The 20,627-nt window shown below is 32.3% G+C and overlaps 1 protein-coding gene across 1 annotated transcript in view; it reads right to left on the minus strand.

The window, feature by feature from the left end:
* LOC143914318 (uncharacterized) overlaps positions 1–2,788 on the minus strand; it is a 49,925-nt gene extending 47,137 nt beyond the window's left edge. Inside the window, exon 1 of the mRNA XM_077434500.1 lies at positions 2,785–2,788. The gene's annotated coding sequence lies outside the window, so the exon portion shown is untranslated. The remainder of the gene's footprint in view (positions 1–2,784) is intronic.
* Positions 2,789–20,627: the final 17,839 nt, after the last annotated feature.

Raw genomic sequence — 20,627 nt, forward strand, 5'->3', positions numbered from 1 at the left:
ATTTATTAAATAAAATTCCTTTATACTTAAAAAAATAAACTAAAAGGTATCCGAGAAAAACACAAATACTTCGATTCTCTAGAGTAAAAGTACTACTTCCGGTTTAGGAAAAAATATTAGAATATAAAGTTTATAACAAATATTACTATTCGGTTAACGGTTTGGGAGATAATTTAATTCAAAAACTTTAATGAAAGAGTACATCTATAAAAGGAGGTAACATTTCTTGTCAATTTAAAAATTTGGTTAAAAATTAACGTCGTATCGATAAGAATTTCAGTAATCGATACTACGTTTTAGTTCGATAGGACGAACGGTGTTCAAAAAATCCTCAAAATACACAGACACACACACATTTTTTCTAGATTATGAAAACGTGATCAGTAGAGGTAGGATAGTCACAGTGCTATCCATTGTTCCATTGTTGTAAATCCTTTGTAAAAAAGGTTCGGCAAACCTTTAACAATGCATTTACAACCTTTGAACAATACGCGGCACCTTCTGGGTCCGGTGACTAGTGATCAGTGATCGATTCTGCGTTCAAATCAGTCAAAATCTCCAGTTCAAATTTTCGCATGATCACAAAACTTCTCTATTGTTACTACGTACATACATACATATGTATGTAGATAAAGTAAAACTAGATATGAAATTTCAGTTCAATAAACCAAAAGGTTTCTGAGAAAAACATAAAAAAACTCGATTCTCTAGAGTACAACTTCCGGTTCAGGTAAAAATATTTTAAAAATATTAGGGTATAAAATTTCTGTTACATGTAAAACAATTTCAGTCCGATTCAGTTAGCGGTTAGGGAGATAATTGAATTCAAAAACTTAAAAAAAAATTCGAAAAGAGTTGTCACTACGTACATAGATAAAGTAAAAACTTGGTAGAAAGATATTTGTCGACTGTGATATAAGTATATTATGTTATTTTTGTATTTAAATTCAATCAAATAAATAGAAAAATTAATTGACTCACTGTTTTCAAATGGCTTACATAAAAAATATTCTGAAGTTTGATAATCACTGCATTGTGTAAAACGTATATTTTGATGAAGAATGTTATTAAATGAAAGTTTTAGAAGTCTTGGTGTTAATTGTATATTAAATTTGGATGATTGAGTCATGGGAATTTTCCAATAGGACCGTCATTGGAATTGTAAGTGTGCCCTTTACGACTTTGTATGTACAACCCACCTTGAAATTTACACCGGTTCATAAATGCAGCCTGTATTTGATTAAATATAAAAATTTTGCTAATAGTTTTAACAACTTATAATAAGCAGAAAATTACAACGAAAACAAAATATAACGTTGCTAAAAATAATATATTACACGCTTAGTGGAGTTTGTAGATGAAAGTTGCAAATAACCCTTCCAAAACCCGACTACGGTCTGTTCATCCACAAATTCGGTTATTGTTTATTATTCGTTATTGGTATCGGTTTCTCACAAATTCGAGACATTGGCACAGAGAAATGTAATATTAATAGAAGTGACTTTAGGTGTTATGTTGTTGTCAAGTGACATTCTGTCTACGGACAGATCTAAATAATTTTAGCATCAGTCGTATTTGACGCTTGGTGCTCGACGTATGTCCGATAAAAACTTCTCTGTTTGTTTATATTACTCGCAAGATGGGCAAGCATCGGTAAAAATTGCACAATACATTCAAAAACACACAATAAACAACATAGGATACATTTTTATAAGTAAATTGATCCGATTGTATTCCGTGCGACGTAGCGTATTTATAGAGACGTACCGCGTAAAATTGACAACAACTATTTATTCGTAAGGGCCCTTCTATTATTATTACATCTCTCTGCATCGGCACCTCAAATTTGTTATGTATGTATCTTATAAAAATATGCTACCTACATAAAGTATTTCTTTCAAATTTGCTATGCATCAAAATTTTTTTTGTAGATTGTCCATAGATGTCTTTATTGTATTCTATGCACCTACTGCTGTTTGGAAAATTGTATGTAATTAAGTAAAAAAATAATCATATGTGTCGCCTTGGGGTAATCCCTGTCATGGCACATATGATAAATAAATAAATATTGTAAAAAGTTTTTTGACTCTTTTTTCTTTTCTGTTCACTAGCATTAAAATGAGATAATACTGTAGCGTGGACGTGTAGATAGGTTTCCGATATCGAAGTGCAATATGCAGTTGTGTAGTAGAGGTAGTTTATTGCTCTTCACTCATTGACCCGCCAGGTCCTAATAAACCACGGTCCAAAACTGCCCAATATTTATACTCAAGCGTGTACTCTCAATACTGAGAGATAATTGGTCGATGGGTCGCGAAACCTTATTGGTTGTTACAATATACGGCTATTTTTTATTCGCTGAGGCCTTTTTGGCGCGAACGTGAGGTCAAGTGATCCTTGCAATGTTAAAACACATTGCACGAATGCTTCTTGGTACTAATAGTAATCTAATAGTTACTTATCTATTGATCAATTATTGATCACTAGATAAGTAACTATTGGAAAAAACCTATGATGCATTATGAACATAATTTAAGAATAATAAAAAGCATTTCAAAATCAAAATCAAATATTATACTCAATAATTTATAAATCTAACTAATTTTTAAATTTCAACTTTTTTACATGTACGTACGTCAACATGTACGTCGTACGTACGTATGTAGACAGTTTAAATATTCTATAAACTCCCCAATTCACGCATTCGGCAGCTAATTTAAGAATTAAGCAACGAACTAGCACTTTCATAAATTATGCAATTTTTTTGCCTATTTCAATCAATAGGCAATTTAACGAATTCAGCGCTACAGATAAATTATTATTGAATTTGTTTTTTATAATGCTGTATTTTCTTATTATTGTATCCTTTTTTTGTTTAACCATAGTGACGACTTGTAACAAATCTGTAATGTTACTATTGCAAAATTGTACAATAAATAAATAAATATATACAAATGCATCTACATATGTATGTATATGGTTAGAAAATCATTTTGTGAAAAATAATCGCGGAATATAATCATTTTTTTAGACCGAACAATGACACTTTGATTTTCAAATCCAGATACAACATCTGACCTTTCGCTCCCAAACCGCCGAATTGAATACGCCAGAAAATATTCAAATCAGTCACACCAATCTTCGGAGATTGCACAATAGCTCCAAACGTACAATTACACTATTTAAACTCACCATTAGCGACGCTCACGCGGCAAAAATACGAATGACTATTTTCCAGCTGAAATTTCCTCGAAGGAAAATCTCGCATCTCAAGGCGTAGGCGCACGAGCAAGTATACACCGACCGTCATATATGCATACACTTTCTCCTGCGATCCTTTGGAACGTTTCAAGCTTTTGGTTGTTAGTAGCGACCGGCCGCGCACACAGAGTAGACGCGCTCAGCACGACCACTCGAACACGAAAGTGCACATTCGAAATTTTTGTGAATTGTAATAACGAGATCACCCTCCGTGCTTGAGTTTGCTATTTTAGAAAAAAAACAAACACACCGACCCGACCATCCCCCTCGTGTAGTAAACATTGGTCGATAGTTGTGCGTGGCCGTAGAGCTCGGAGGTTAGAGGGGGTGGGTTGTTCTGATCGATTTGTTTTGTGGAACAGCTGTTTCTGCAAGCCAGGATTATCCTATGGTGATTCAGGTACGTTTTGCAATGCATATACATATACATATATATACTTCCGGTTGTCAAACTTCATAATATGTGGGTGGAAAAGTTAACTTTCATCTAAATATGGCGAATTAAAATCAATATGTATTCAAATGATACTTTCATCTAAAGTTTTGACAAGTTACATATACCGTATATAAACGCGGTTGAAAATGTTATAGATCAATTTGAACGGTTTATTTTCAAATCAAAACAAACTATGTATGTATTTATTTGTTCAATATTCCATCTAAACATGCCTTTCAAATATGGTATGGAAACAGCATGTTTAGTTATGTTATAAATCTTAGAGTTACTTTTTTTTACTTTATCCATGTACGTAGTAACAGTAGATGAAGTTTTGTTATCATCAGAAAATTCGACGATTAGATTTGGACTGATTTGAACTCAGGATCGATCACTGATCACGTTTTCATGGTCTAGAAAAAATGTATGTGTGTGTGTTAGTATTATTTATGCATGTCTGTCTACATATGTATTTTAGAGATAATTCAAGAACAATCAATCTTATCAAGCTGAAACTTAGTATTGGTAGTATTATAAGTTTCAGCTTAATATCAAGTAATACATATAATGAATTCAGCGACGATCTGTCAACCGAAAGTGGCAGTTTACTCTTGTTCACATTTTATTCTACTATTCTTTTCGAGCCTTCAAATATGTGTATTCTTCACGAGAAAACTATATTATTATCCTTGTATTAATGAAACGTAATTTTTATTAATATATTAACATATTTGATAAACTGAAAGTGACACTTTTCTTATAAAAGTCAAAAATATTATTTCCATACGATTTCTTCCAAACTACTCAACGCATCAAACTGAAAACTTTTATTTTGAATATGAATGCTGGAGTAATCTATTTTTAAAATCAAATAAACTATTCATATTTGTTTAAACTTCCATTTAAATATTTGACTGATGAAATGTAGTACGAAAAAAAGCAGTATGGTATCGTTACAAATCATTACATATAAATAAAATAACTATGGTAAAGCAAGTTTTGATTAATATTGGAAAAAGTCTAGATACACACACTACAAATAAAATAATCTGTTTATTGCTATACGTCAATGCTTAAACTTCATCTAAATATTTAATAGATGAAATGTGGTATTATTGTATATATTGTGCTATAAGTACATATACGTCAGATGTATCTGGTTTATATTTTTAATACATTCATAAATGAAGTATTTTTGTTTGAAATTAACTTTCCATTATCTTTTTAGATAAAAGTATTTCATTATCATCATTTGTCGTTCATTGTTAGACCTCTGTTGCAGGCATTCGAAATGAATACATCTGTACGTGTAATATATGTATGTATATCAACGAATAGTCAGCTTGATTTTATTGCCCAATTCGATTTCATTACTGTGGTTTTGTCGTTGATGGGTCAATGTCAAAATACGGCGAAAGCTCTCACAATTCAATACTGTAATATATGTGTGTATATTAACCAGCACAATGATTTTCAAGATGTGGGTCATAAATTTTAGCGTATCATTCGATTCGTTCGACGTTTAACGTTGTCCCTTTTAGTGGCGAGCCGTTTTGATGTTACGGAACTTATTATGCCAATCAGAATGTACATACGTGACGATTTGTTATGGCTCATTTACAGTGACGAACAATGGAAACGTTATCTTTAAAGCCGTTTCAATTAAGTTATTAATTCTTAAGTTGCATCGTACTCTAAGTAGTGAGATTATTCGGCAAAAATTATCATGCTATTCATAATACTTTATGTGAGTACACTTTATGTGTATATGTACATACATACATTTGTAAGTACATGTCTATCTTCTATATACTCGTATGTGCATATATATAAAAAACAATGTTTGGCTGTTTGTCTGTCACGAATGCGTTCCTGCACCATTCAACCGATTGCGATGAAACTTACAGGAGTTATTGTGTGTATGTCCGCGATGGTTTCTGTAAAAAATCGGCCAAAAACGGGAATAAGTGGCATTGCGTGGTAAATAATTTCAAATCAGTTCGTTACCTACGTTGTTAGGGTAAAATAAAAAAAAACAATTAAATAATTGAAAAAGTGTTCGCCGTCTTCTATTGTTTTTTTATAGTCAAGTCAAGTCAAGTTCGCCGCCTGCATTTTGCCGACAAAAAGGAACGGGAACGGGAACGAGAATTGCATGCGTTCTTGTGGCATTGCAACGCATGCCGGGATCAGCAAGTGTTTTATAAAAACAGCTTAGTTTGGAAAGAGTGGTTGACTAAATCTTTATATGTATACTAAAAGATAATTTTCGAAAAAGTTATGGACCTTTTATGTACCCTCACCATACGTCCCTTATTTAAAAGGGTAGTCCTTTATTTCACTGCTCTGTCCTTAGATTTATTTATTTTCTAATATTGTCCTGTTGTCCTTTATTTTGTAATATCGACTATCGCTACAAATATTAACGCCGAAATATTTAAAGATGCAATTCATACATTTTATCAAACCTAATCTAATCAATACGATTACACTTAGCAACAAAAAAAAACATAGATAAAGTAAAAATTACCGGAGCGGAAACTAATCAATCTTTATTAAATTTGACTCACTGTAATTCTACTAGGACAATGCTTTTTGGTGTTTTTTTTTTAATCTAAAAGTACTAATTCGGGCGGTAAATGTATTTTAAAGTTCAATAATGTTTAATAAATATGATTGTTTAAAATACTAAATTTATGCCAATATTTTATAATAAATGTTATTTATTTACTTTATTAATGTTATTATTTTTTAAAGTTATTTATCCTTTATTTTCTCCAAAAAATGGTCACCATATGTATAAGAAACTATATACATAAATATAGAGAAAATTAAGTATTTTCGTGATGATTGAATCCTTTCAGATGAACCGTTGAAAGGATGCACTCAATCTCTTTCAAAAGTCAAGACAAATACAGCACAAATCTATCAATGAATTTATTTTTGGAAAGCCCTGGAGGTGTAGGTGGTTGAAAGATTTTCAACATTGTTGTTTAGATACTTTAATTAAATGTAATTTAAAAAGTTCTGTAGAGGCAACGACTTCAAAGTTCAAACTCGACTATGTAGTATACAATAGAAAAAAGTGTTTTTCGGTGTTTCTATGCGTGTTTTTCTTCTTTTTCGCCGATGTAAATGACTCATTACATTTAGGCGCCACTCTGGCGGATCACTCGCTTCCCTTAGTTACCCCAGTAACTTTCAACCACTTTGTAATATATGCTTTTACATGTATAATTTGGCACAAAGCTTTATATCCTAAATAGCCATTTAGTACAGTGAAAGCTTTTATATTGTAATTTGATGCAAAACTTAATCATTGTATACGAAAAAGTTGAATAATGTACCATCAACGAGGAGTGACTCGAGTAGCTGACATAATGGAAAGAGTGCATGAATTAAAATGTATTTTAAATGTACAAAATAAGTGCTGAAATGAAACCCAAGAGAGATTAAAAAGACGCATAAAGTGATTGAATTAAAAAAAAGTGCGGGACTAGATATGTAGATGAATGTTGCTCCTAGGAGAATAGAAGCTTGTTAGAGAAGTCTTCATCCAGTGGTGACCGGCGAAACGATGATGAAAATACGGAATGTGTAACCAAATTCGAAAATAGTTTGCGTGTCGAACGAAAATATATGTTCTGACTATGTAAAATATACACCCGTCATATTAAATAATAATGGAAACAATTTAAACGTCCATTTAACGAAAGAACCGTTTAAAAAATATTTGTTCATTAAAAAAAGGTTCTGTACATTACAAAAAAATTGTGTTCATTTCTAAATGACGGATACAGATTGCATTAGAAACTTTGCTTTGATCATTGAAAAAAATATTTGCTACTTAAAAAGCGGATGTTTGCTAATTAAATGTGTATTACAATGACCAAAATACGAACCGACAACGACCAACGCTTCTCTCTACTGGATTCCTTCTTTTTGGTTCTTCGGCTCGCGACCTTAAACAAAAGTAAACACTTTTGACAGTTGACAGTTGTCGATAGCGGAAGACTGCAACGTTGCCACTTTTTGTATCTATTCTACGTAATGCGAAAATCATATTTTTGAATGATCGTTTCATATTTTTTAATGGTCACTTTATAATGCCAAAATATTTTATTCGATGCACAATACGAGATTGTTTCATGCACCGAAATTAATGCAATTTTTTAATGCACAAACATTTTTTTTGAGATACTAAGTATTTTTCTCAATGTACAGTTAAATTATCTAATATATATGTAATTTCGAAAGAGACTTTGTAAGTTTGTATCTTTGGTTGGGAACTTCGTAAACAAATATGACGACAGTTCAATTGGTTGAATATAATTTTTTTTTCGATTGAAATAAATTTAATATAAAAACAAATGAATATTTACTATTAGACTCGCCATGTTTTCGCTGTTTATATTACAAATACTGCGCGAAGCCAGATAAAACGACTAATAATTAATAAATTCAATAGAAAACTATTAATATTACCTACAAATCAAATTTCAGAAGCCTTATATGTACATATATAAGTTTGTTAAAATAATTCACTTTTTATCGACCAGATAAAGATCAATGAGTCCCACAGTGCTCCTCACACTACTCATCCACTTAACCATTCGTTTCCTTCAGTTTCTTTCAATTAATCAAAGCATACGTGGCGAATATGACTCCATCAACGATTCAAGGACTTCATTAAGATCTTGCTCACTTAGGGCTCTACACTCGCCTTCGAAATCACTGCCTGTTCCGTTGCGCGTACGAGCAATAATTTACATCCTCTTTATTTATTTATTTATTTTCTTTCGTTCCACCCAATAATATATCACTCCGCCCTTTTTGAGACTTAATCAAGTCTGAGTGGTCGGTGGGTTTTCACCTGTATTATAATTGGCACACATACACATACGCTCTACCTGAATCATTCGTTTCGATCTTCGGACATCTCGCGTGCCCATCGGCCGAATGCTAAATACGGCCGAGGCCATTAGCTAATGAACCACATGATAATGGTTCATGCAGGAGAATATCATCATCCTCGGCGTACAAAAGCACATGTCCGTCTGTCTGCCCTCGACGGGGGGGGGCTTCGATTGTGGTGCGCGACAGCTAAATGGACAAAAAGTCTTAACGCACAATGAGAGTCATACGCTCGCATTAATATAATATAATATTTCATTGAGCATATCTTGAGAGTGAATCTTAAGGGCATCCATCATTGATGTAAGCCCCAAAAGTATGTCCAACGTGTTAAATGATGGATGAGGATAAGTTCGACAAACTAAAAGTCTATTGATTCGGCTCCTAAAAGTCTGAGGTTTTATATCGGTTTTCAAAGTGTCCAGTCAGACATTTTTATAGCTTTGAAGTAAAGTGTTCTTGTATAATGAAAGCGTATTTCTTTCAAATTTTATTGTAAATGCATAGGCGATAAATACGTGTACTTTGAAACTGCATTAGTGATCAATATTTGTAAAATTCTTTTGTGTACTTTTTATTGAGCCGATGAAATACGCCTCATTTCCTAGAGCAAATCGTGAGATTAAATGCATCGTCTTTAGATAACGGCTAGCACGGCGTACCGTCTCTGGACCAGAAAGTAATGGTTTTTACCGCTATTTGATGATGATTTTTTAGTCAATCTTTCGGTGAACGTGTGTCTGACAAATTTTGGGGAACAATTTTGAAATGCTTTTGAATGTTAATTATGATCCATGTCTAGTTTTTATGTGGGATTAAGTCTAGAGAAGATTTTTGGGTTGTCCCTGGTGTTCTCATTAAAATTTTTTGGTTGTTGAATCACTGCTTAGGAATGCTGTGATATACCTGAAGTGAAAAAAACCATTATCGAATTCTATCCGCTTAAAAAAATATATGTGTACAGGTATATGCATATTTGTGTATCCATTGAGTTACTATGGCTTCATACACGATTTCAATCAAATTATTAGAAATACATAAGTAGTAAAATATTATCTACATACATTACCTTGCAATTATACTGAAAAAAATATGAATTAAAAGTGTTATTATTAAATAAAAAGAGCTTGACGCCCAGTATTGTGATAAATTGGAAGAAACTTATTATAATGTTCTGAAGATACACATACACATGAAGAAAAAAGTTGTAAAGAAATTACATTTAGAAACGGTAGAGTGGAGTAAGCTCGACATGGAACTTATTGCCGTGTCCGTCTGTCTGTCTGGCAGTGTCTGGATGCGAAAATAGACGTTGTTCTTGCAAGTACATAAAAGCAGGGGGATTCGATGTGCTACAATTGAAACTCGATTAGAAGAAGAAACTCGAGTGGAAAACTTAAAATTCGTACTTTGAAAACATGTCCGAAGTTCCACATTAACCGAAGAGTTTACGTCGGAGCTCAAGTTTGCTAAGAAAAATGGCTAATTCTTAAAAGTTTATACGTAGGTGCATTTCCTCTGAATGTGAATATTTCTATATAAAATTACCTGTATTTATATAAAGTACATATCTTATCTGTATGGAAAGTTAGTTCAACGACTAATCTTGAGTTTAGTAAATAATGGCACTATGGCAAGACCTTATACAGTGTTGGACATTATTAAGTTGTGCGATATCAGTGGATCGAAACATTTCAAAAGTGATGTTATGTTTAATTAATTTAAAACTCTTTAATTAAAAGTTATCATTTTTTTTAAAGATTTCTGAAAAATATTTTTACACAAATACTAAAAATCATTACTAGTATCTGATATTGAATGGAATAACCCAAAAAAACCTGCATCGGACTAAAAAATTAAAAAATAGGCAGTTCGTTGGTGGCTCCCAACATCATTTGTCAAATTTGAATAAAACAAATTTACGTCGTGTCGATAAAAATTTCAGTAACCAACAGTGCCGGTTTTAGGGGGCTGGGTCGGGGGGCACCCGAGGGCGCCGCTCGATGTGCCGAAGACGCTTTAATATTTAAAATTAGAGCGCCAAAGGCCCTACAAAATTTTAGATTAGAACGCCAAAGGCGCCTCTACTTTCTAAGCTCAAACATTTGTACTCAGAAAATTCTATTCATTGGGTGAAGGCTTATTAATTAAGGAACTTATTAATTTAAAAGTTTTTTAAATTCGCTGAAAATCTTGATTTTTCATCTTTGCTTAAAGATTTTACTGAAATAAAGACTCCTAAAGTTAACTTCTGAAATATCATTTTATTTATTTATTTTTAGCTCCACCTGGGCCCGGTAAAAGGATGATGGTAACCCGTTTTTATATTTTTTTTCTAGGGGCGCTTAGAAAAATTGCCCGAGGGCGCATAGGGTCTAAGGCGGGCACTGGTAACCAATACCAAGTTTCAGTTCGATAGGACTAATGGTGTTCAAAAATTCCCCAAAATACACAGACAGTCTAGCTTTGTAAATAGAGCCAAACCGCCCCGATTCCTGGAAAAAGCACGCTCTCTATCCGTAGTCTAATCATGAAAACGTGATCAGTGATTGATTCTGAGTTCGAACCAGTCAAAATCTCGAGTTTGAATTTTCGCATGATCACAAAACTTCATCTATTGTTACTACGTACATAGATAAAGTAAAAAACATAACAATTAGTGATATCAATGCTGAAGGGTAAGCATTCCAACCAAATTTTCATCAATAAATCTCAAATCCTGTGGTATTACAGCAATTTCGTTTGTTTTTTTGGGCCATGGAATAAGTTCATCAATCTTCATGGGAAACACTCGTGGATTGATGTTTGTTATTTCAGAGAGCGGTTTATTTAGGAAGTGCAGCGGGAGGCACGCCCGAAACGCATAAAATGCACCACGCTACTGCACTTGTTCTCCGTTTCGATTTGCCAATAAGTCGCGAACACTGTTTACGTTTACGAGAAAGAGTCTAGGGGCGTTCAACTTTGCCATGTACGTATCGTAAGCAATTCCAGCGGTTCTCAACCGCGGGTTCGTAAATCATCGTTTGGCCTCGACTTTCATGAGCCACTTGAAAGCGAACAATGGCGTTTCAAGACGCTGAAATACGATCCATTATTTTCCATTAGCGCTCTCGACCAGTGTGCTGGGCTCCCGTGTGTATGTGTGTATGGAAAAATGCATCAGGATGCATTAAAATAATGATCATAAGTGCACCTCTAATTTTTCACTGGAAATTATAAAGCGAAAGTCCATGGTTCAATTAAATCGTAAAAAAACCACATCAAAAATATTATTCTGGAGTTTAAAGTAATAATATTGATTTGTATGTTAATTTTAATGCTGAATTTGCGACGACCCACTCCCACTCCTTGAAAAAGGTGCACCAAAGCAACATACAGTACACAATTCTAGTTGTGGGCATCTTTTCCATGGAGTTCTAGTGGGCCATATACCGTCAAATCTTCGGCTGAAATTTTTCCATATTATGTAACTAAGAAATTCAACCTATCTGCAAAATTATTTTTGCCCTTTTTAGAATCCATGTACTTGCTTTCTTCATATAAATTGTCCCTATGGACGAACGTAACACGACAAAAGCTCCACGTCCATATGTTCTAACGACAAAACATCCGCTTCAAAAAATCCAGCCGACAAAAGATCTGGCCAACTGAAGTTTAAAATATGTTTAGTCATTGGACCATATGTTCGTGGAGCTTTTGTCGTGGAACCACATACTTTTGTAAAACGTTCATATTAAAAACGCATCAAACTTATAATGTCTTGTCTTGTTTGAAAATATTATTTTTTGGCTATTGAAATAGATATATATACATATATATATATAATATAATATAATATTTTTTGGCTATTGAAATAGATATATATATATTGTAACGTTACATAGAGAGACGCCCCGTAGACCGGTGACGTCATGGTGACTCCACCATTGGTCGGCGTCACCATGACGTCACCGGTCTACGGGGCGTCTCTCTATGTAACGTTACAATATATATATATATATATATATATATATATATATATATATATATATATATATATATATATATATATATATATATATATATGTATATATATATATATATATATATATATATATATATATATATATATATATATATATATATATATATATATATATATATAATATATTAAATAGATTTTTTAAATATTTGCTATCAATTTTTATATACACTAATAATAATGTACCTGTGTAATAAGTAAATACCGGATAGACACAGTGCTTTTTCCAGGAATTGGGGCGGTTTAGCTCTATTTACAAAGCTAGAGTCCAAAAAAAAAAAACGTCCGGCGAACCTTTAACAATGCAATGAATAATACGCAGCACCTTGGTTATCCGGCCCTCAGTATTAAGAATGTTAAGGTGTAACGTTACATGTAAGAGTTATGTATCCAGGAATTAAGCTGATTTTTTAATCCCGAAAAAATTATATATTTATTTCCTACGGAAGTATATTTAAAATCAAAACATAATTACTATATTATACGGTTCAATAATTTTAATACTAAAGATAATGATTTAATCAATACCTTACACATACAGAAAATGCATTAAAACATATCGCGTGACGTCACGCGATTCATTATACATCATATATATTATAATTCTGCAGAAGGTGTCGCTTTAATTACATTAAGACTTTTAGCGATGGCGTAATTTTATAAATATAAATTTAATTATAATGAAATCGAGACTCGCGCAGGAATTCGATACCAATCAGCATGTTTTTGCTCCGTAATCAGATACGACTACCCACTGGTCTAGCGAACGGTCAAAGGGTTCAAATCGACAGGGGAGTCCGTTAATATAACATTTTATTAAACACATTAATTGGTAATTGTCGCTTAACTACGGTTTTGCATCTCTGAATGCAAATCTAAATATGCGTGCCGTTTCCGGTTTGCAAACACACAAATAAGCTCGGCGACGCTGTGCCATATGCGCTCGTTGCACTTTCGTGGCCCATTTAATTTGCGTCACTAGCGCCATCAATGTACATACATATATTTGTTTTATGTTTTTATGATTTCTATGATTCACACTGAATTTTTTATTAGGTGCATGATTCAATTTATCAGTAAAATTAAAAAAAAAACCGTGCAAATCGAAATCATGTAAATTTTCAAAAAAAGCTTTTTTTTAATAGGCGCTATTATAAAAACAATTCTAAATAGTGTATAATGAATATTTCATCCAAAAAACGTAATAAAAAACCTTTTTTGATACTTTTGGTAGAACAAATTACGAAAGTGTCGCGTGTTAGTCACGCCGGTAAAATGATTTTTAATCATTTTACTGCGTAGGCTTATGATAACGTGCACGCTTTCAGTTAAATAATGTAACATCGCGAAAGCACTGACGTCGAGGCTTTTAACTGTTCCAGAGCTTAATCCCCGTGCGAGCAAACAAACCGGAAAAGTCGACACGAAAACTCACCAAGCGGTGAAATTCCGTGCCGATGAATTCTCGGATAATTTAGAAAACGAGGAATAAAAGGTTTCAGGAAAGCCAGATGTCGAATCGTCGGAGCTTTCAATATGTGACTCGTCTGACCAAATTTGGGGGTAAAAAATGTTATGTATAAGCTGTTTGGGAAGTACGTTTTGGTTAAAATGCAACTTGATCGTCAATATCATTATTTAGTCCGAATGAAAATGTGATAGCTTATCGCTGTCAACTTTGACCAAATTTAATTCTTTATATAATATTAGTTTGAAACTGGCACAGTCGACTGATGAGTCAACCGTGTAAAATGAAGTCGGATCAACGATCAATCTTTTAGCATTCCCGCAGCGATTTTTTTTTATAGCAACCATCTTTTCATTCTGACAATTAAATGAAATCGCAATTCAGATCAGAATGATATTTCCTTGAATGTAATATTGCAGGGATATAAAAAATAAAAATGTGCGAGTGAGTTTTTTTTTTTTGATAATTTCATTTTCAAATATCAAGACTTTCATTTAGTACTGTGCCTCAAATACTACGAATATTTTTTTTTTGAATTACTCTTACGTTTTTTGAATTTGAATTAGAAATAAAATAAAAAAAATACTGTATTGATTTTTTTTGACAAGTCGACTGTCAATTCATTTAAATAAAATAAATTTAACATGTTTAATATGCATATTTACATATTTAATAGATATTATAAGACGTTTAAAAAGTACATAAACATATGTATGGTCATACATATATACATATGTGTGTAATTTTATAATTGCATTCAGGTCTCAAGTCGAGTCTGATAAGACTCGGCGACCTTCAACGTTTTGGGTTATGACATTATTATGCATTTTATCAAATTTATACTAATCAAGTGTATTTATTTATAGCCGTTTTGTGTTTCCGTTCTGTTTGAAGTGTGCCGCCTCTGTGCAGTCAAATCCAAACAGTATAATTAATTATAGAGAACAGAGTCGTTCTCTAGCCGCTGCGATCGTACTCTATTAACATACTGTGTTTAACAAATGGTCCATTAATACACTGCTCTCAATGTAACAAACGTGCGCGGGGCCATTATTTGTGATAATTGTATGAGACGCACCGCCACTGGACTTTTACACATTAAATAAACGGGATAAAAAGTGAGACCTCTACGTTTCTTGCGTTTTTATATTTTTTTTACCTATAGAGATATACTTTTAGACCATCGGTCGTTCTTCAATTTACGCGGTTATTAAAAAAATTAAAAATTTAATTCAAATTGACTGTTAAGTAAAAAGTTAATTAATAATGATAGCTTTAGAAATCAAGTGTTTAAAAAACCGTGTAAAACGAAGTTTGTTCCAACTTTGTTCCAGTTTACATAATTTGTTTTAATCAAAACCAATTTTTGTGATTATTTTATAAATAGAATTTATAAAGTTCCAGTGCCTTTTTAGACTCTTTTAATATATGTAATTTGAAATTTTTAAAATAGTTTTTTTATGACATTTTTTATTAAAATTTATATAAAATTGTTGCATTATTTTTATTCTGTTTAATTTTACACATTTAATTTTTTGGAAAATATACATACATATATATAATATATAATAATTTGTACTTCGAATGATACACCGTCTCCGTGTAAATCGAGTAAATGATTCACCTATACGGATTTTATTCTACATATGTACATAGTTTTGAGAAAGAAAAAAATCTAATTTACGAACTGCGAAATGAAATGGGTCATAATGATCAAATCTCTCGAGAATTTTTGAACACTAAAATTTTTTTTAGACTCCAGGAAACGCACACTCCAAACAGATACTCGAAACCGTGTGACTTAAAAATCACAACAGTGCACTGTGAAAAATGTTTCAATTGGCTCACTCGCACAGTGCAACTTCTTATTTATCAAAATGTAGACCCCCCACTTTGAAGACAGAGTGAACCAATCCCATTTGAAAGTAACACTGCTACACGAGGAAGAGGTTGGGAACTACTGCAAAAAGGTTTCACCGCTCCCGGTTGATTAAACCGCGATGAGTCATGCCATCTGTTGCCCTTTGTGACTCGACTAAAATAGCTACAATTTTAACCCTTTCGTCGCCGGATAACCGAACGAATTTACATATCGCCATAACGATCCATTTGACCAGCGGCAGTCAACCTTTACGATGTGTGTGTGTGTGAATTTACGATTCAAATTACACGGTCGGCTACACGCGAACGATCGCCCTGTGATAATGGCCTATCGAAAACAATGTAAAATATGGATATACACAGCAGTCTTCCAATGCGACTATTATATATTATTTCCCGGTGATTAATTGGATATTATTAGAACAATTGTAGTGCCCGTTGACTTTCATTAGACTTTTTGAAAAATAACTGAAATGAGAAAACAATGCATGTCAAATATTATTTATAAACAATACGTACATATGTATATATGCACTATCAATAATGTATAATAGGTACTGCATGTCTAATGTCATTACTCATTACATTAGATAACAAGACAGAAGAAGTTAGCAATTACATATATGTTTGTATCTAGACCAAATCATTGACTTATTTTCCAAACCATCGAGGAAATAAAAAGAAGCATTAAAATTAGGATGGAGTGCTATTATTTTTATACATATGTATTTATATGTATGTATATGTATATGTACATATACCAGGAAGGCTTAACAGATAAACCCTAATGCGCCTACCTGGCCAATTACAAACATCGATCAACGATTTTTACCGAACATCACAGAGTCATCTACATATGGTCAAATTAGACAAATATTTTAAAGCATTTAATATATTATCAAATTCGAAATGCTATAAATTCTAGTTTTTGCGAGAGATAAGAAAGGTTGTGACTCCGAGGTCTATCGTTTCCTATCAGAGTTCGCCAATTTAGCTGATTTCATTAAAACGGTTCCAAAAAATTGGCAACCCTGTCCTATTTATCACAACATTCGAGTTTACAGCATATGAAATTCGCTGATTTATAAAATGCTGCAAATTTGTATATAGATGCCTCTATGATTGTTAATCGATGTTTGTAATTGGACTTATAACTGGACTGAAATAATTATATGTACTTACAATACTTTTGTACAATGTTTGACCTTGGATCTCGTATAAAATAAAATAAATGGGTGTATACCTGTATAAAAAACAATATTGATATGATAATAAACATAAATATGTACCTTTTTTTAGTTTTTTAGTTTTAAAGTCGTCAAATTATAATACAATATTTATGTGTATATGTATATTTTAATATTCGGCTTTGGGTTTGTTTTAATTGGTTGCAGAATATTGAGTAAAATATCTGTAAAATAAAACAATAACAACAAAAAAAATTCGTCGAGACACATTGTGGCATCTGTCATTTGTGACCTAGTGCAACGGACGATCCATTTTTATAAACACTTTCGTCATCAGGTCATCATAGACGTGCTTATGAGATAATTTTCAAGGCGACCCAAATCACCATATCCTCTTTTTTATAATGATGTGTTTTTATAGCGTGGCGCTAGTGCTAATGATCAGTTTATTTTTATAAGAAAAGTGTACTAAAAACGCTCTTCTAATTCAGCGTTTAAAAGATCAACTTATGAATTAGCCATTTTGATTTTCTTTCTTCTCCAATTTTACTCGTAAGTTCGTCAACCTATATGGCGTTTAGGTCGTTAAATGATAATTATCGAATTAAATAATTTAAGTGCCTTCTGAGAAAAACATATTTACTTTGACTGACATACACCCACAATTTCCCTTATTTGGAATTTTGGGGCAAATGCCTCTCGTTTTCTATTTTTGAAACCTATCCGGTATATAATAGGGGTAGGGTCAGTCATTAGTCGACACGTATCTAATATCCTGACCGTGCTTAATTAGGAAAAAATGTTAAAAACTGGCGTGAAGATACTTAATTACAATTAGGTCAGTACTGCACGCCAATGTCAATTCGATTATATAAAGAAATTCACATAAAAATACAGCTACCCGACATCAAATTCAAGATTACATAAATTTAAAGTGTCACAAATTTGCGATTTTCAAATATAAAGATTTTGAAATGTTATAAATTTGCTAGGTAGTCATTTATTTTAGTATAATTCGATTGAAGAAATACTTGAAACTATGATCATTTGCAATATGTAGCTTAATGGATAATCTAGAAGTCTTTACTAAATTTTGAATTATGACACCATCGAATTGTGAGCTTGTAATTGAAATATTTCAAGTACATTTTTTTTAAATCTGTGGTTTTAATCTCAACCATGACATATAAAAAAAATATTGACCTAGGTCAATCAACTATTTCGAAGTGCTATATAGGAATTCTTAAGCGTACGTCATAAAAGCGCATATTAGCACTTTATTATCGACAGCGCAATATAATTTGCGGTTTATTGTGTGACAGACGATTTGAAACAATAACAAGCGATAATGTATTGTTTAAAGTTTAAATATTTAGACCTTCACTCGATGTCATGGTATGTTAATTTTTTTTAGTACATGCTTAATTAATTCATAATAATATTTTTCACTCGAACGTACTGTAACTTATAGTGCATCCGAATCAAATTAGCGATTTCTTTTGATGATTCATTTTTGATGAGTGCAATTATTTATGTTGAATTAAAGTGCAACGGTCTCTAATATTTACTTTTCGTGGTTGACATCTACGTCAGTTGATTTGATTGAATGACGATGACATACTCAAGTGTTGATTTCCGTGAAATTTGCGATATTGGGTCAAACAAATTCCACTATCAAATATCGATTAACTGAAATGTAATTTGAATCATCACATAAAATATCTAGGGGTGAAAATTTAAAAATAAAATAGGTTTCATTTATAAAAGTTCAAACCTACACTCAGGGGTGTCATTTGCGGGGGGCTGAGGTTAGATTTGAACGGGACTATTCACGTTATTACCAGCAGAATAAACTAGTGGTTAGCATATAATGCGTTGAACAGGGTGGTCATGGGTTCAAATCCCACTGGTTTCTGCCGGCCAGACCTTGGATTTGTAACTCCAGGTCGATCGTTTCCTATCAGAGTTGACCAATTTATCTGATTTTCATTGAAACGGTTCCTACAAATTGGCAACCTTACCCATTTTCTCGTAAATCTCAAGTTTTCAGCAATCTTGAATTTCGCTGAATTGTATAAAATGCTGCAAATTTACGAATCTGACCATTAATGTATCTTTGAATGTTAATTGATATGTATTTACTTTGTATAATACAAAATGTACAATATTTCTGGTCAGGAAGGCGCATTGGGGTTACCTGCTAGGCTTCATGGTATAGATTTAAAAAAAATGTATTATTATGAATTTGAATTAAAATACTAAACCAACAAAAATAGACTATTTAAATTCTTTAGAACACTGTCAGGTATACACATATCGATTTTTCTCAGAAAAAAATATTAACTCCCAAACATATTTTGTTTTGTTATTTTTTTTTTATATATTTGTAAAATTCATTTATCCTACAAAACCAAATTGGTGAATAGGATTGCCTTTTTATTACTGTTCTCGCTTATCTCAGAAACAGATGTTCATAGCAAATTTATAATAAACCCCACCCCCCTAGAAAGTCATTCCTTACTGGTCAAAAATTTTGCCCCCCCCCTGGGAAAAGCTGAAATGACGCCCCTGCTTACACTATGGAAAATATGTGTACTGAACGTATTGGGGATTAATCAGCATCTATAAGTTGAAAATTTTTCAACTTAAATTATAAATATATCAATTTACTCATATTTAATCGTAATCTTAAATTTAATCTACAAACTCTAAAATCTTATCTTATCTAAATTTATAACCACACAAAAAAAAAGTAAAAAATATATTTATAAGGCGATACAAATTAGCAATACGCTATTCAATCCATCCAATGGCATGTGCAAAATGTTAAAGAAACAGTTTTGTTTTTTAGAAACCTGCCATTGCCTAATGTATTAACAGAGGCTCAATCTTTGGAAGGATGTCAGCACTTTTTTAGACAATTAATAGAGAATATAAAAAAAGTGAATCCACGCCGGATATATTGCTATTATTGATGGCAACAAAAATTAAATATGAAGAGTTTGATTGTCCAGCTCTAAAATCTATTTGGTATCCTGTCAATAGTGTGGATGCTGAAAGGTATTTTAGTAAATACAACATAATTTTTACCGATCGTCGCACGAATCTCAAAAAATAATCTGTAGAAATATGCTCCATGTTGAGTTTTAATAGATTTTAATTGGTATTATATTTTTATATTCATATTTTTTGTCTTTGTATTTTTATATTCATGTTTTTTTCATTGTAATTTTTATTCCAAAACATTTTTGAATTTTTCTATTTTTTTTTAATTGTTGTGTTCCAGACGCATTTTCGAATTTGACACATATTATGCGGTGAATTTTTTGCAAAATTTACCTTCATAAATCATGATAAGATTGCGGTTGCGATTCGGGCTGCAAGTAATAATTGAAATTGTGGACAATGTTGCGGTTTACAAGTTGGATAGCTTTCGCACGCGAGTCCTGTCAAATC

Source organism: Arctopsyche grandis, chromosome 7 (assembly GCF_051622035.1).
Source record: "Arctopsyche grandis isolate Sample6627 chromosome 7, ASM5162203v2, whole genome shotgun sequence".
NCBI lineage: Eukaryota > Metazoa > Arthropoda > Insecta > Trichoptera > Hydropsychidae > Arctopsyche > Arctopsyche grandis.